The sequence below is a fragment of the Typopeltis vanoorti genome, chromosome 15 (genome assembly GCF_054136105.1).
Source record: "Typopeltis vanoorti isolate ZY-2024b chromosome 15, IOZ_Tvanoo_1.0, whole genome shotgun sequence".
In the NCBI taxonomy this organism is placed as follows: domain Eukaryota; kingdom Metazoa; phylum Arthropoda; class Arachnida; order Uropygi; family Thelyphonidae; genus Typopeltis; species Typopeltis vanoorti.
The window spans coordinates 58,356,208-58,372,790 of NC_143563.1; the positions used below are offsets into that span (position 1 = coordinate 58,356,208).

General features: G+C 38.2%; 1 protein-coding gene across 3 annotated transcripts in view; it reads left to right on the plus strand.

The window, feature by feature from the left end:
• Positions 1-16,583, plus strand: part of LOC150098786 (uncharacterized) — a 114,841-nt gene that overhangs the window by 64,632 nt on the left and 33,626 nt on the right. The gene's annotated exons all lie outside the window — the stretch shown is intronic.

Below are 16,583 nucleotides of genomic sequence, written 5' to 3' on the forward strand. Positions count from 1 at the left end.
TGTTTCTCCTTCCTGAAATTCTGATTTTAATCCTGCAGCTCAAAAATATTGTAGAACTCGTAATATTTCAGACATATATATCTATGCCACCACAAGGTGGAGGCACTTGTCTTCCATAATCTCTGTCTTTCTCCTGAAAGTTTTGATTCATTGATTCTTAATCCGTTGAGCTTGTTATCAGTAATGGCTGAAGGGTGGAACTTGGCTGTTCACTGATTAAAACAGTTAAGGCTAAAGGAACTGCACCTACTCCCTTTGGGAATAAAAGGTGTCAGATAATTTTATATATATATATATCTATATATATATATAGAGAGAGAGAGTGAGTGAGAGAGAGATTATAATCAGGAATCTACTTTGCCTCCTGGTAACATCCATGGATCTAGATAAGAAGAAGAAAGACCCTATAAGTCTGATTCTAGTCACTGACTAAATTGCTTCTATAACCTGAAAATTAAAGAAATATCATTATAAGTTTGTATCTAGTCACTGACTACAGGAATTTTATCTAGGCCTTTCTTTGGCTAACATAATTTACGATCAGTCTTTGGCACAAGAAAGTAGGGTTTCTTCTCCCTGAAATTCTGATTTTAATCCTGCATCCCTTCCACCTGCCTATGGTAGAAGGAAGATGGATATGAGGTTGAAGATGTGGTTACAGCAGCACAAGATGATGGAATGCATAAAGGTGAGGATGAGACAGGTAGAAATGGAAATCACAGTCAGGATCAGGGAAAATGGGAGTGGTCAAACTGGAGAGAGAGAGAGAGAGAGAGGTGTAGTATAGCAGTTATTATTATTATTATTATTATTATTATTATTATTCAGGCCTCCAAGGAGTCAAAAGACTCATCGAGGGAGGTTCTTCCTAAGACATAAAGTCTGTCAAGACTCATCGAGGGGAGATCCCCCCCCCGAGAAACACAAAGTCTATCATACCACTCTTTAAACTCACTGACTGTTCTCGCTCCCACCACTCCATCAGGCAATGCATTCCACGGCTCAACCACCCTCCACACAAAGAAACCACTCCTTACCCTCTTGCTCACGGTTTCCTTTCGTAACTTCCAGGGATGGCCTCTTTTCATCACTCCTTCCCGCTGTTCAACCAAGCGAAAGAACTCCCCAGTGTCAACCCTGTAGCCACCTCTCAACAGTTTAAAAGTCTCAATCATATCACCTCTCCTTCTTCTATCCACCAAACTCTGCAGTCCACATTCTCTCAGCCGATCCTCATAACTATCCTTGTACAGTCCTGAAACCATCTTTGTCATCCGTCTTTGTATCCTTTCCACAGTTAATTTATCCCCTTCAAATCCTGGGGACCAAATCTGAGAATAGTCCAAGTGTGGTCTGATCAGAGACTTATACAACGGAATGATAACACTCTTATCTCTGCAGGTCAGTGTCCTTCTCATAATAGCAGCAATCCTCTGTGTTACCTTCACCACCTTTGCAATATGTCCCCTAAACTTCAGGTTTCTATCAATCATCAACCCCAGATCTCGTCTCCCCTAGTTAGAATAGAGAATGTTGGTGCTGGTGGAATGCCCTCAAACACACAGGGATTGTTATGTTTATACACAAAGGAGTATTCGAAACAAAGAGCTGAGTTTGTTGCAATGATTGAGATGGTATGCCCAAAAATAACTGGATTAAGTGAAACTTGGTTGTCTGAGGAGGATGTGATGTCAGGAATAGAAGGATATATAATTTTCAAGAAGGACAGAGATGTGAAAAGAAGGGACGGGTGCTGTTAATGATTGCAGAGGAATTTTGTCTGCAAAGTGTGCAAGTTGATAGTGCATGCACAGAGTTTGAATCTGTGTGGTGTGAAGTTGAAATAAACAGGTTAGTATATCTGATAGGATGCTGTTATAGGCCAGGGAATGCAGAGAATACTGATTGTGAAATGTTTAGGCAAATTAGTTTGGCATATAAAAAGAACGTGATCTTGATGGGAGACTTTAATTACAGGAATATTGACTGGAAGGAGGAGATAGTATATGGGAACAAGGAGAGCGAGTTTGTGAAATTTCTGAGAGATAAGTATCTTAAGCAGCATGTGATTGAAGCAACTAGAGGCTTTAATGGTGTTTGGATTTGGTGATAACTTCACAAGATGTAGTTGTTAATGAAGTGTTGACACTACTGCCGGTTGGTGAGAGTGATCATGAGGTACTTGTTTGGGAAGTGATGAAACAAGAAAAGTTCATTGCCAAAAATGGATACATCTGGAAGTATAAAGCAGGTGATTACAGGAAGCTCTGTAGTCAGAATCGGTACGTTGGGTAGATGAGCTGAGTGGAAAAGATGTTGACTATGTATGGAAAGTCACAAGGCAGTATCTGACAAAAGCAATGTATGATTGCATAAAGCAAATAAATAGAGTAGGAGTGAAATAGATGAACAGTAAATCAAGCAAGCTGTGCTGGAAAAGAAAATGTTATGGAGGAGGTACAAGACAGTTGGTGGTGATCAGATCCATGAAGAGTCTAAAAGGTGACGAGCATGGTAAAGAAAGAAAAGGTGCAGTATGAGAGAAGATTGGCTGTTCAGGCCAAGGTCAGCTCAAGAGAATTTTTCTGCTACATCATGGCAAGCAAGAGGAAGAATAATTATGGCAGATTAACATTGATAGATGGTCATGGCAGCAGACTAACAGCTGCAAAGGATACAGTGGAATTATTGAACAAGCACTTTATCAGCATATATCATACTGGTGTAAATGATCTGGTGCAATGTATAGAAGAGAGGCAAGTAATAGGAGAATTGGAAGTGAAAGAAACAGAGGTGTGTCAGTGTTGGTTTTGTTAGATGTGAATAAGGCTGTGGGAATGAATGACATATCACCACATATTCTTAAGGAATGTGCACCACAGTTGGCTATGCCCTTGACCTGGTTATTTAATGAAAGTCTTGCAGCAGGTTCCTAAGGAATAGAAAGAAGACAAACTAGTACCACTCCACAAGAATGGTTCTACAACCGAAGTCTCCAACTATAGGCCAGTTTGTATAACTGCAGTTGTGATCAAGGTGTTGGAGAAATTGGTAAGGAATACAATACAGAATTGAGTTGATGGACATAGCATTCTTTATGATGGTCAGCATGGATTTGTAAAGGGTAGGACCTGTTTTAGTAATTTACTTGCATTTTGTGATAAGGTGACAAGTGTGTTAGATAAGGGAGAATCTTATACAGTGATATTCTTAGACTTCAAAAGCATTTGGTAGATTACCACATAAATTGATGTGCAAGCTGCAGAAGATGGAAATAGATAGCATATTGGTTAGATGGATCAGAGATTGGTTCTCTGAACGATACCAGCAGGTTGTGTATGATGGAGCAGTATCTTAAAAAAAGGAGAGTAACCAGTGGCATGTCCCACAGTTCTGCTTTTGGGCCCTGCTGTTTAACTTGTTTGTAAACGATATATCATGTGGACTGACTGGGGATCTTCAGTTATTTGTCGATGATGCAAAGTTGGGAAGAATTATAAGTAGCACTGCTGATGTTAAATCCCTTCAGAAAGATTTGAATAGACTTTTTACTTTGACAAAAGAATGTGGTTGTAGTTTTAATATCAAGAAGTGCAAGGTGTTGCATTTTAGAGTGCAGAAATATAAGGCTGAATACTATATCGATGGTGCCATACTGCAGGAAATGGATGGAACTAGAGATTTGGGAGTAATGGTTGACAGTAGACTGAAGTTTAGAGGGCATATTGCTAGCATTGCAAAAGTCTACACATCGTAGTGCTGCTATGATAACAAGTACTCTAACATAAGGAAGTGGTTGTGCCACTGTATAAGGCACTGGTTCAGATCACACTTGGACTGTTGTGCTCAACATTTGGTCACCTGGTTCTCAATGTGATGTGGAGACATTGGAGAGGATCCAGAAACAAGTGATTAAGACAATGTCAGGAGTTTGGAATGCTGGCTATGGAGAGAGACTGAAGAAATGTGGATTGCAGAGTTTGGTGAATAGGAGGAAGAGAGGTGATATGATCGAGACATTTAAGTCAGTGAGAGGATTTTATCAGATTAATCCAGAGGGGATTATAAAAAGAGTAGAAGGTGAGAGGGGAAGAACCAGAGGTCATTCCTGGAAGTTATATAAAAGTGTGGTGAAGAGGGGTGTGAAAAGTAGATATTTTACTTGGATAATTGTCAGTGAATGGAACGCATTACCAGAATGTTTGTTAATGCAAGGAGTTTTAGGGATTTTGAGATTCTATATGATAAATATGTTGTCAGTTGAATGAACCTCCAACAATGAGTCTGTCGACTCCATGGAGGATGTAATAATAATAAAGGAATTTTATCCAGGCTTTTTTTCTTTGCCAGTTCCTGAGTTAGTCAATCTTTGGTGAAGGTAAAGTAAGATTTTTTTAGGCACACAAGATATCAGAATTGTCTATTCTCATCTTTATCTCTTTCCACCAACTGTAGATTGCAGTGATCTTCTATTGAAGATGAAGGAAGAGACTGGTCAAAGCAAATTTGTAAAATTTCTAAAGTGTGCTATATACTTTGAGAATAAAAAAATGTGTAGCATTTGTACGATAAAGAGCCAAGAGGCTATTTTTTTTCTGGCGGTGTAAATTAAGTTAAGGGGATAATAAATCCCTCATTATTTTAAAGTTGGATACGAAACTCGGAGATCAAAATCTAAGAGTTTCATGTCGAAGAACTATCGGTGAATCCAAGCGTAAGTCAACACCTGGGTAGTACAACACTAGGGCAACTCGGAGCAAAGGTGGAGCAAGATCCATCACTATCCTTAATATTTTCTCATAATGTAAAACGCAGCTCCTAGGAGATGTATTCCTGTTTTACATTATGAGGAGAGGTCACTACCCAGACCGGTTTCAACCGTTATTGAGATCTCATCAGTGAGTAGGTAGACCTGAATAATACCAAGGTTTAAGTGAACCGAACTTACATACTCTTACCATACGAACTGCCTTTCTGGCAATTCGTATAGTAAGAGTATGTCGTACTAATAATATATGTACCCATATATTATTAGTATGATAAAGAGCCAAGAGGCTATTTTTTTCCGGGCGTACCCAGGTGTTCACTTACGCTTGGACTCGTCGATAGTTCTTCGGCATGAAACTCTTAGATTTCAATCTCCGAGTTTCGTATCCGGCTTTAAAATAATGAGGGATTTATTATCCCCTTAACTTAATTTATGCCGCCAGAAAAAAATAGCCTCTTGGCTCTTTATCATACTAATAATAATATACACCTTTCTGGCAATTCATATAGTAAGGGTATATAAGTTTGGTTCACTTAAACCTTGGTATTATCCAGGTCTACCTACTCACTGATGAAACCTCAATAATGGTTGAAACCGGTCTGGGTGGTGACCTCTCCTCATAATGTAAAACAGGAATACATCTCCTAGGAGCTGCATTTTACATTATGAGACAATATTAAGGATAGTGATGGAGCTTGCTCCAAGTTGCCCTAGTGTTTTACTACCCAGGTGTTGACTTACGCTTGGACTTGCCGATAGTTCTTCGGCATGAAACTCCTAGATTTCAATCTCTGAGTTTCGTATCCGGCTTTAAAATAATGAGGAATTTATTATCCCCTTAACTTACTTTATGTGTAGCATTTATTTATTTTCTGAATATAACTTTATCAAATTTTACAAGCACTGCACCCAATTGCATGCTTTTCATCTTTTATATATTAGCTGGCCTGATTGGCCGAGTGGTTAGCGTATCTGCTTTCCAGCCAAAAGGCTGAGGGTTTGAATCCCGTCGTGGGCATGAATGTTCGTGATTGACTGTGAAAATACTAGTGGTGGTGGTCGGCGGTAGATGGCGTTGGTATAGATGAAAGTAGTTGGTGGATGTGGTGTAGGTGCCCTTCCTCGATGAGTCTTTGGACTCCCTGGAGGTATAATAATAATAATAATATTAATTGTCCTTTATAGCCACTTTGGATTGTGAATATAATAACTATATATAATGGAGCTGCCTCTATTCCTACTCAAGGCTAAATTATTTTCTAATTAAAATTAAATTTTTTTTACAAATTATATTAAAAGTATTTAAATGACATATCTGCATGTGTATTTTAAGAGGGGAGAGAATACCTGTTTAATCTACAGTGGGAAAACAAGCTTTTCCATTCATGCTCAGGAAACCTTTTATAGGACTGACTGGAAAAACACACAACTCCTATAACAAACAAGAACATGAAAGAAAATTTATAGAACCTTGTGAAACCTTCATAAACAAACATGAAGAAGAAGAAGAATGATGATCTCAAAATTTCAGAGATCCTGTTAACACAGACATGCTCCTGACACAATAATCACCCTCAGACTGCCTGGCCTACCTTATCTCAGGCTCATTCAGCTCTACCAATTAAAATTCTACAAATTATGAAGATCATATCAGCTATTGGCTATTTGTGATTTATTTAACATGTTTATATTGATGCAGAGAGGTAGATGGCATTGTATATTGATAATAGTGTAGATAATAAATAACATAACAGATTTAACTTATGTATATATTTTATAGTAATAAAAATATATACTTAAATTAAACCTGTTTTATGTTATTTATTAATTATTATGTCTTATGTTCTTATACTTCAAGTTATCGTAGTATTGTTGTGTAGTTAGAGCAGTAGTTCTTAACCGGTGTTCTGCAAACTGGTTACAAGTGTTCCACCGGTGAAAGATGTCACATGATACAGTTCTGAGTAATTGGCTACTCTGATCCTAACAACTGAAGACTGCTATGTGTGTTGACTTCTAAACCAATAGAATATCTTTTATAGGCCATGTGTTTGCAAGGAAGGGTGTGGAGGAGCATCTCTTTTACAGTCATTCAGTGATACGTGTTTGGTTTGTGTGTTGTCTAACATCGTGATATTGCACAGTCCATTTTAATTGCGTATTTAGTTTGTGAGTTGTCTAACATCGTAGTAGCACACAATGGATAAATTTATTATTAAATGAAAATGTGATTCTGAGGCAAATATTAATGATGGGGCAAGTACAACTGGAAGTAGTAGTAATGACGTTGCTGCAAATACGTCTCATACAGAAGACAGTGTATATATATAGTAAACATAGTAAAATAAGAAAAATTAATAGACAATATTCAGACGAATATTTAAATTGCAGTTTTACATGGACCATTGAGGAAGAATGTCCTATTCCCCAGTGTCTTTTATGTGGGGAAAAACTATCCAATAGTGCAATGGTTCCTGCTAAGTTGAAACACCACTTAACTATGAAGCATGCCAATCTTGCTTCAAAAAAACTAAAGATTATTTCAAGAGATTGTTGGACATGCAAGTTACACAAGTAAAATATTTTGAAAAGACTGTTAAAATTTCCAATAAGGCACAACTTGCATCATATAAGGTAGCTGAATTAATTGCTGTAAAATTAAAACCATATACTATAGCAGAGTCTCTTATTTTACCAGCATGTTGTGAAATAGTAAACATTATGTTTGGGGACGAAGCAAAAAAGGAAATTATGAAAATTCCTCATTCGGACCATACAATAAAAAATAAAATTAAAGACATGTCAGATGATATTGAGAAAACAGTTACCAATAAACTTTCCAAACAACATTTTGGAAAACACACTATCAATATGGTTAAAGCATCAGAAGAGTTGATAATAACTGAGATGACATCTCTCCAACCAGTTGGAGAGAGAGTGACTATATGGTTTTGACTTGGAAAATGAATAGACATGCAGGAGTATCAAAGAGACAGGAACTTATGTGGAATTATAATGCAGGTGATTATAATAGTCTTAGACGTCAACTTCGGTAAGTTTCATGGAGGGAGGAATTGGAAGGCCGGGATATCATTAGTGCGTGGGAAATTGTGAAAGAATATTTGTTAGCAGCAATGGTAAGGTGTATACTACGAGTGAAGAAGAGGACACAATTTGAAGTAAAGTGGATAACAAACAATATTAAACAGGAATTGCATGTGAAAAAGAGGCTATGGAAGAGATATAAATAGACAGGTGCAGAGAGGATGCATGAAGAATATAAGACACAGGATAGAAGAGTGACTAGTGTGGTAAGGAAAGCGAAACTGGAATATGAGAGGAGATTGGCCCTAAGATCCAAAGAAAATCCTAGGGAATATTTTAGCTATGTGGCCAGTAGGAGGAGAAATGACTGTGGAAGAATGATATTGTGGGATAAAAATGGGAATAGAGTGACTGATGCAGAGGACATAGTGGAATTGTTCAATGAACACTTTATTGGAGTATTTCATCCTAGAGGAGTCAGTTTTAATGCTAGAGGGATAGGGCTGGTTCAAGGTTTAGAGGTACAGGAGGAGAGTGTTTTTCAGATACTGAGTACTCTGGATGTCAGTAAAGCTTTGGGACTAGATGGTATTTCACCACGAGTTTTAAGAGAATGTGCTAAGGAACTGACAGTGTCTTTAACCTGGCTTTTCAATGAATGTCTGGCTTCAGCAAAGGTGCCCAGGGAATGGAAGGAAGGTAAGATAGTGCCATTGCATAAGGGTGGTAACAGACTGGAAGTGTCTAATTATAGGCCAGTCTGTGTGTCATCAGTAGTTGTTAAGATCTTGGAGAAAGTAGTGAGGGATTGTATACAGCATTGGGTAGATGAGGGTAATGTTATCTGTGAGAGTCAACATGGATTTGTGAATGGGCACTCTTGTTTTAGCAATATGCTAGCCTTTTATAATAAAGTTACAAGAACATTAGATGAGGGAAAGGCATATACTGCAATTTTCTTAGACTTAGCAAAGGCATTTGACAGGGTGCCACATGATAAGCTGATATTTAAATTGCAGCACATGTGTCTGGATGTCAGATTGGTCAACTGGATTCAGGATTGGCTGTCTGATAGGTATCAGAGAGTTGTGTATGGTGGAGCAGTTTCAAGGAGACAGAGGGTTACAAGTGGGATCCCACAGGGCTCAGTACTAGGACCTATATTGTTTAACCTTTATATCACTGACATTGCCAGTGGATTGCAAGGGGATGTTCAGTTATTTGCAGATGATGCAAAGCTGGGAAGGATTATTAGTAATAGTGCAGATGTGGTAGCCCTGCAAGAAGATTTGAATAAGCTAGATAGATGGGCAAATGAATGGGGGGTATCGGTTTAATGCAGCAAAATGTAAGGTCTTGAGGTTTGGGAAACATCGATGGGACACTGCATACTCTATGGGAGGAGTTATACTGGAGGAAGTAGGGGAGACAAGAGATCTGGGGGTTGATGATTGATAGAAACCTGAAATTTAGGGGACATATTGCAAAGGTGGTGAAGGTAACACAGAGGATTGCTGCGATAATGAGAAGGACGCTAACCTGCAGAGATAAAACAGTTATCATTCCATTGTATAAGACATTGATCAGACCACACTTGGACTATTGTTCCCAGATTTGATCCCTAGGATTTGAAGGGGATAAATTAACTGTGGAAAGGGTACAAAGGCAGATAACAAAGATGGTTTCAGGACTGTACAAGGATAGTTATGAAGATCGGCTGAGGGAATGTGGACTGCAGGGTTTGGCGGATAGAAGAAGGAGACGTGATATGATTGAGACTTTTAAACTGTTGAGAGGTGGTTACAGGGTTGACACTGGGGAGTTCTTTCGCTTGGTTGAACAGCAGGAAGGAATGATGACAAGAGGCCATCCCTGGAAGTTGCGAAAGGAAACTGTGAGCAACAGGGTGAGGAGTGGTTTCTTTGCGTGGAGGGTGATTGAGCCGTGGAATGCATTGCCTGATGGAGTGGTGAGTGTGAGAACGGTCAATAAGTTTAAGGAGTGGTATGATAGACTTTGTGTTTCTTAGGGGGGGGACCTCCCCTCAATGAGTCTTGACAGACTTTGTGTTCTTAGGAAGGACCTTCCACAATGAGTCTTTTGACTCCATGGAGGCCTGAATAATAATAATAATAACATTTTGCCTTACAAAGTCACGAGTCCACTGACATTAGTGGTAAAGCTCATATACTAGGATTCGTTCTTTCATTAATGAAAATGAAATAGTGAATTAATTTCTATGCTGCAGAGAACTTACTGAATGTACAACAGGACAAGATATTTTTGACTCTATTAAGTCATATTTAGAAAATTTTAAAATTTCATGGGAGCTGTGTGTAGGAATTTGTACAGATGGTGCGCCATCAATGGTAGGCTCTATTAAAGGATTTGTTACCCTTGCAAAGAAAATAAACCCAAAAATTATATCTATACACTGTTTTTTGCACAGAGAATCCATAATTTCAAAAACATTACTGGCAATGTTAAGACCAAGTTGTAAATATGGTAAATTACTCAAGTCAAGACCTTTAAAAGCATGCCTTTTTAAAAAACTTTGCATATATATAGAAACCAAGTACAAATCTTTGCTTTTGCACACTGAAATAAGATGGTTATCCAGGGATAAAGTGCTATTCTGAATTTTAGAACTTAAGAATGAATTACTGGCCTTTTTTTCGAAATGAAGGTACAGATGCTTTTGTAAAATGTCTTGAAAATGATATTTGGTGTGCTAAAGTGGCATATTTAGCCGATATTTTTAATTACTTAAATAGCATTAATACAAGTATCCAAAGGAAAAATGAAAATATTTTGACTTCCACTGACAAATTGTCAGCTATTCAGAAAATAGTATCTCTTTGGAAAAACCACATATCAGAAAAAAATACAGTGGATATGTTTCCTTCACTCCATAATAAAAAATGTCGAGGGAATTATTTCCGTTATAACAGAACATCTAACATTATTGGAAGAAAAGATTTCAAGTTGCTTTCCTTCCTTAAATACACACAATTATGACTGGATGTGAAATCCATTTGGCACAGTTAATACACTGAGTTGTGAATTTTCATTACAAGAAAAACAACTAGTTACCTTGTCAGTGGATTGTACTCTAAAAATGAAATTCTCTGAAATAACTCTTGAGGAATTTTGGATTTTTGTCCATGCTGAATACCCAGCTCTCTCTCTCTCTCTCTCTCCACAAGGGCACTAAAAATTTTGTTACAGTTTTTGGTATCATATTTGTGTGAGTTTGGTGTCTCAAAATTAACCAATATAAAAACTAAAAAGTGTGAAAGACTTACTAATATAGACAAAGAGATGAGAGTAGCTATATCACATATTAGGCCTGATATTGCTGAAATCTGCAAAAGCCAACAAACTCAAATATCGTATTAAAATAAGTTCAATTTTTATAAAAGGCAAGTCCATGCATAGTTTTATTGTTAGTTTTATGACCCTAATTCTTTTGGTGTTCCCCAAATTTTTCTTATAATCGAAAGTGTTCCGTGACTTCAAAAAGGTTAAGAACCACTGAGTTAGAGGATTAAGGAAGATGGTGATTGTAGAGTAATGTGACTTCCCATGATGAATCCTTGGACACCTTGGAGGTGTAATGTAATAATAATAATAACAATAATATTGTTCTCAGATTTGGTCTCCAGGATTTGAAGGGGATAAATTAACTGTGGAAAGGATACAAAGACGGATGACAAAGATGGTTTCAGGATACTGTGCAAGGATAGTTACGAGGATTGGCTGAGGGAATGTGGACTGCAGAGTTTGGTGGATAGAAGAAGGAGAGGTGATATGATTGAGACTTTTAAACTGTTGAGAGGTGGTTACAGGGTTGACACTGGGGAGTTCTTTCGCTTGGTTGAACAGCGGGAAGGAGTGATGACAAGAGGCCATCCCTGGAAGTTACAAAAAGAAACTGTGAGCAAGAGGGTGAGGAGTGGTTTCTTTGCGTGGAGGGGTGGTTGAACCGTGGAATGCATTGCCTGATGGAGTAGTGAGAGCGAGAATGGTCAACGAGTTTAAGGAGTGGTATGATAGACTTTGTGTTTCTTAGGGGGGATCTCCCCTCGATGAGTCTTGACAGAGTTTATGTTCTTAGGAAGGACCTCCCACGATGAGTCTTTTGACTCCATGGAGGCCTGAATAATAATAATAATAATAATAATAATAATAATAATAATAACACACAACTTCTGAATTAATTCAGCCTTGGTATCTTTCTGGATCTGGCTCACTGATGAGACCTCAAATAGACGTTGAAACCAGTCTTAGTAGTAGCCTTTTCCATAATGCATAGCAATATAGACATCCAAAAGTATGCTTTGCATTTTGGGATACTAAGGCAATTAATATGAAGTTAACAGCCACTGTATACAGGTAGCCATCCTAGTGGTGAAGATACTTCATGGAATGCTCACATTTTGCTTACACATGGATAAAAGATTAAACAAGAATATAATTTCTTGGCGAGTACAATTCACTTTGTAACTAAGTGAAAAAACTTTGAAATAAAATGTGAGCTAATTGCTCAGATATTTAGTAAACGCATGCCATCCTTCACAATGGCATGAATTATGAAGATACTTCACACACTAACTTCATCTGTTTATGCTTGGGTAAAGTGAGAATATAATTTCTTGGCAAGTATAATTTAGCTCATATTTTATTGTAATGTAATCTCTGAGTTGGATAACTTTAGGAATGGATACACTGCGATACTGCTTAACTTCGAAAAGGCATTTGACAGGATACCACATGAAAGGTTATTCCATAAATTGAAGAATGAAGGATTGGAATATAATCTATTGACGTGGATAAATAGTTGGAATTGGTGAAACTTGGATTTCAAAGTCAGATATTTTTATATTATTATTATTATTCAGGCCTCCATGGAGTCAAAAGACTCATCACAGGAGGTCCTTCCTAAGAAACACAAAGTCTATCAAGACTCATCGTGGGAGGTCCCTCCTAGGAAACACAATGTCTATCACACCACTCCTTAAACACAATGACCGTTCTCACTCTCACCACTCTATCAGGCAATGCATTCCATGGTTCAACCACCCTCCATGCAAAGAAACCACTCCTTACCCTCTTGCTCACAGTTTCCTTTCGTAACATCCAGGGATGGCCACTTGTCATCACTCCTTCCCGCTGTTCAACCAAGTGAAAGAACTCCCCAGTGTCAACCCTGTAACCACCTCTCAACAGTTTGAAAGTCTCAATCATATCATCTCTCCTTCTTTTATCCACCAAACTCTGCAGTCCACATTCCCTCAGCCGATCTTCATAACTATCCTTGTACAGTCCTGAAACCATCTTTGTTATCTGCCTTTGTACTCTTTCCACAGTTAATTTATCCCCTTCAAATCCTGGGTACCAAATCTGAGAACAATAGTCTAAGTGTGGTCTGATCAGAGTCTTATACAACAGAATAATAACTCTTTTATCTTTGCAGGTCAGTGGCCTTCTCATTATTGCAGCAATCCTCTGTGCTACCTTCATCACCTTTGCAATATGTCCCCTAAATTTCAGGTTTCTATCAATCATCAACCCCAAATCTCTTGTCTCCCCTACTTCCTCCAGCATAACTCCTCTCATAGAGTATGCAGCATCCCATTGATGTTTCCCATACGTCAAGACCTTGCATTTTGCTGCATTAAACCAACACCCCCCATTCATTTGTCCATCTGTCTAACTTATTCAAATCCTCTTGCAGGGCTACCACATCTGTACTATTACTAATAACCCTCCCGAGCTTCGCATCCACAAACAACTGAATATCCCCCTACAATCCACTGACAACCAGAATCAAGTGCAAATGATAATAATATTTTTTGGAATGATAGCCCTTCCTGGCTAACTACCTTGTGGAGACCTTTGAAGAGAAAGCCTTAAACTGTGTCCCACTGTCCCACACAGACTCACTGTTTGGCTACACTTTGATGATGCATTCTCCATTTGACCACATGGCCTGGATGTGATTCTTGTAGATAAGCTTATACGCTGGTTAGACATATTTCTAATTTTTTTTAGGAAATGACAACGTAAACTAAATTATTAATTATAAAAAATTTAATTAATAACTACCTATATTTCAGCAATGTTACATTGCCATCTTCAGGAATCACAAAACAATGATATGTGCACACAGGCACTCATACTAAACAAATCTGGCTCAGTCCTAGAGTCCTAAAAGGAGCTCCATAGTGGGCTAAATTGGGTTGTTGTGGCTGTTGAGCAGATGATCGTAGAATGTATGCTTCCCAAATTTGGCTATGTTTGGCTACGTTATGTGGATGATGTGTTTGTCATTTGGCCACATGGCTTGGATACACTCCACAATCTCTCAACACAATTAAACAATTCTCCCATTCCTAGACACTCTAATTACACACCAGCCTGTATGGATCCCTGACGTTCTCTGTTTACAGAAAACCTACACATATGTAGATACATTCACCAGCAGTCCCCCCCCCCCCCCAATAATATGGAATTATAAAAACTCTATATAACAAGACATAATTAATCAGTTTAGATAACAATGCCCTGATTACTGAACTTAACCATATCCTTAGCACCTACTTAGTAAGCAGGAGGTATTTGAAGAGATAAATAACTTGATGTCAATAAGACCATGGGATATGATGACATATCACTACACATCATAAGGGAATGTTCCAGGGAATTGGCAGTAGCACTGGCATGCCTGTTTAATAAGAGTCTTGCAACAGCACAGGTTCCAAGGGAGCGGAAGGAGAGTAATATTGTTCCACTGCATAAAGGTGGTGATAAGGCTGTGGCTTCAAATAACAGGCCAATCCTCCAAAAAATTGGAGGATTGGCCTGTAAAAAAAAATATTAAAACCAGTTAACCACAACTCCCCTCCCTCATTCATAGCAGAGATTACTCTAAATTTATCACCATTTCATATATCTGGGGTACATACATCCAAAAAAATAACAAAAATCCTAAGAAAATATGATCTCAACTAGTTACAAACCACATAAGAAATTGGCATCTTGTATCTGCTGCACCAAAAACCAGCCACTTCCCCTAGATCGACCTAGAGCATACCAGGTCCCTTGCAGTTGCAAACTGTCCTACTATGGCTGAACAGGCAGGAGAGCCAATATCAGGATATCCAAACACAAGGACTACATCTGATTCAACCAATACAGCCACTCAGGACTTGCTGAGAATGCACTGGACATCCACCATAGAATACGCTAGAAGAAGGCCACTTTATTACACTGCAACAAGTACAAGAACCAAAGATTATTCCATGAATCAGACTCAGCTCTGAAAATCTTCCCAAACCTCAATGAATTTGGGTAAATGAGACTACCCCAAATATGGGAAGCATACATTCTAAGATCGTCAGCCCAAGAGTTAAGACAACCTAATTTAGCCCACATCTTTTAGGACTCTACTACCAACTTCAGTTGCCTTTCTTCAACCTCATTTGCTTAGTGTGAGTGCCTGCATGCACATATCATTGTTTTGTGATCCCTGAAGATGGCGATGTAACACTGCCAAAATATAGGTAGTTATTAAAGTTTTTATAATTAATAATTTAGTTTACGTTATCATTTACTGAAAAATTAGAAGTATGACCTGGATGCTCTCAACATTTTTTAACACATCTAAACAATCAACTCCAGGATCCAGTTCACCTTTGAAAAGGAAAATAGCAACGCTCTCACCTTTCTAAATACTTTAATGACTGTTTAATATCTTAGCATCTATTCAATACTTTGGAATGAAATTTTGTTGGTGTTGAAAGAGTGTATATTTTGGTGGAGGATCTTATTGAAATCATTGCTGGAAATCAGATTATAGCTCTTTTCATTGTCTTTTCCGGTTATGGATTCAATAATTGGCAATAATGTGCTTTTCAATGGCATAATTATTCTGATCAGCTATTGCTAAACCTGAAAATATAAAGAAAGTAAAATAAAAATATTTAATACTGGGAATACCCTCATTTTTTCATGAGAATTAGAACACATGCCAAATATTTACCAATTTCGCATTGGTAACAGAACTTTGTGGTTACCCCATACTCCTGTTTCTCCCCATCCTATACAAAATCTCTTCCACATTAAGCTGGCAAAAACTCCTTACAAGTTTATTATTATTACCCCAAGACCTCATGGAGTCAAAGACTCATCTGGGAGGTCCTTTTATCACACACAGCTCATCATACCGTGCCTTGAACACATTCAAATTCCTTGCAGACACCATACTCTCAGGCAAGGCATTCCAATCATTCACAACTTTGCACGAAAAAAAAACCTACCTCTCACTCCCCTACTCACACCATCTTTATACAGTTTCCAGGGATGACCTCTGGTTCTCCCCCAATCTCCCTCACTATTTTCTGTAGAACTTCTCCAGCATTGATCCTAAAACAGACCCCTTACCAACTTGTAGGTCTCTATCATATCTCCCCTCTTCCTCCTTTCCACCAGACTCGGCAAATTACATCTTCTCAATCTTTCCTCATACTCGACATTCCAGAGGTCAGAAACTACCTTAGTCAATCACCTTTGGACCCTTTCCAACATCTCTTCATCCTTCTGAAAACCAGATGACCAAATGTGTGGCCTAATCAAAGCCTTATACAACGGAACAAGAATCTCCCTACTTCTACATGTCAATGTCCTTCGCATCATTCCCAGAAGCCTTTGTGTTGTCTTCACAATTTTGGCTATGTGTCTCCTAAATTTCAGATCCTTATCCACTATC